A 2,067-nucleotide genomic window follows, 5' to 3' on the forward strand; every position below is an offset into this window, starting at 1 on the left:
CACGCTGATCATCCGCAATATCATAGGTGTAGTCGTTAAATTTTTTTCTTTCTCTCTTCTGTTAATGATTTCTGACGCACGCCCTAACAATAAACTGAGCTGCTTACGAGCGGCGAATTCAAAAATAAAACGAAGCCAATAATAAATGCAGTGTGCTGGAGCCATGACGTCAATCACATTCGCTCTCACGTGCAAGTGCGTGTGTCAAAAATGAGGCTGTCAAAGGAAGCACTGCAATACCACTGCCTGCCACTGGGGTTGAATTGAAGTAAAAAGAAAGTGTGCGTCGGCCGGGAATCGAACCCGGGCCACCCGCGTGGCAGGCGAGTATTCTACCACTGAACCACCGACGCCCGACATACGTACGTTTTCGGCCACAAGAATGCACTCTGAACAGCTCGCTCACCCGGTTAACCGCCGACATCCTTTGGACGTAGGTGCCTTCTAGATAGCCGAAGCTGTGCAAGCAGCACGACCATTCCCTCCTTGGATGAGTGCCAAGGAATCCGGGTTTTCCAGCCACCTTTATAGCGGACGGAAATTCAGACATTCAAGTGGAGGAAACGAGTCATCTAGGGCACCTCGACATGCATAGCGTAAATGAATGGGGGTTTTAAATGTGGCATGGCTTATTTCATAAGAGTTTCCCGAGGCACCAGTAGCTTTCACGCTTGCTGTTTGCTCTAGCGCGTAAACTGGGAGAATTGTGCGAATAAAGCGGAAAAATAAAACCGAAACACAGGTGAAACAAGTGCTAAAAAAACTGCAGTAGACCTCGCCGTCGTGAGCGGATGGCAGAAAAGTCTTAGAGCATCATAGGGTGGCTCATTGATAGTGGTAGCTAAATCAATGTTTGGAGCCTCCGTCATCAGCCGCTTTTTCTTGAATTTCATAATGAGCGCAAGCGCAGTCGGCTACATTTGAACAGCGCCGACATGCGACGATGAGGATGTGGTGTCGATAAGCGCCACAAATCGCGGTCAACTGCGCCTTTCCGTTCTTCACGACCATTTTTTTTTCTCTTAGCCGTCCTTGAAAGCATTCCCGCTGCAGAACGAACGGCTGAGCGATGATGAAGACGACATACAACGGAAAACGTGAGAGGCTACGCGTTTGTTTATTTATTTTTTTTATTTGTTTATTTGTCATTATTACCCTCAGAACCAAAGGCATTTCGGGGGGGGGGGGGGGGCGATAGGTATAAACGATTGCAAAGAGAACAAAAACAAAACTCTTCCTGGTTTGTCTTCGTCCTTTGTTCTTGCCGTGTCGCTGAGGCTGTTAAGAAACATTTGATTTCTGTGCTTTTCCTGCTTCCTATGTATGTACCTCTTTCAATTCTCTGGCCTGGCCTGATGTCAATAAACGAGAAATGGCTCTCTCCATGTACAAATAATTTCTTCTATTAGGTGCGCACCGAGACGTCTCCTGTTGAAATGTGGCTTTGGGAAATGCCATTTGTGCATCATCGACAAAACATTGCCTCTGGGATATTTCAGAAATCATTAAGTATTCCATCATCAATTGTAAAGACCAAATACTGTTCTGGAGTGTTGCAGAGCGCAGACTGAAAAGGGCAATTAATTTAACTGCTCGTAATGTACCATATGTTACCGATCTGCACTATGTTGGTGAGCCCCTACCCTAGATGTGTTTTCTTATTGTACTACACAGCTTATGGAAAACTCACATGATGGACAGGCATTGTCAGTTTGGCGTGCCAAAAAATCCAATTTCAGCCCAATGATTGTTCATCTCACAGCGGCATCATACCGGAGCGGCATTCTCCCAAGAAGACGTTCTCAGCCTGACCTCCATTCTAGTGCTTTGTTGACACGGTCTGTTTTGATCTCAACTGAGTTCAGATTGCTTCTTGAACACACTACGAATACCTTATGTACACAGAACACTTTTTCGCTGCAATAAATACCATATTTGAAGAATAAAATATGGTGTTTACTGGGTAGTCACTGAAATGAAGGCAAAGAGGTCGGCAAAAAGGTTTGATATCTCGCATGCAACTCTGCACTCTGGAAGGGAAGGAGGAGGAGAAAGAGGGTCGTCATG

The 2,067-nt window shown here is 45.7% G+C and overlaps 1 non-coding gene across 1 annotated transcript; it reads right to left on the reverse strand.

Annotated features, from left to right (window-relative positions):
- Positions 1-282: 282 nt before the first annotated feature.
- TRNAG-GCC (transfer RNA glycine (anticodon GCC)) lies at positions 283-353 on the reverse strand. The gene has a single exon. It is a non-coding gene; the product is annotated as a tRNA-Gly (tRNA).
- Positions 354-2,067: the final 1,714 nt, after the last annotated feature.

This window comes from Amblyomma mixtum, chromosome 3, assembly GCF_055824585.1.
Source record: "Amblyomma mixtum isolate Tamu chromosome 3, ASM5582458v1, whole genome shotgun sequence".
NCBI classification, from domain to species: Eukaryota; Metazoa; Arthropoda; class Arachnida; order Ixodida; family Ixodidae; genus Amblyomma; species Amblyomma mixtum.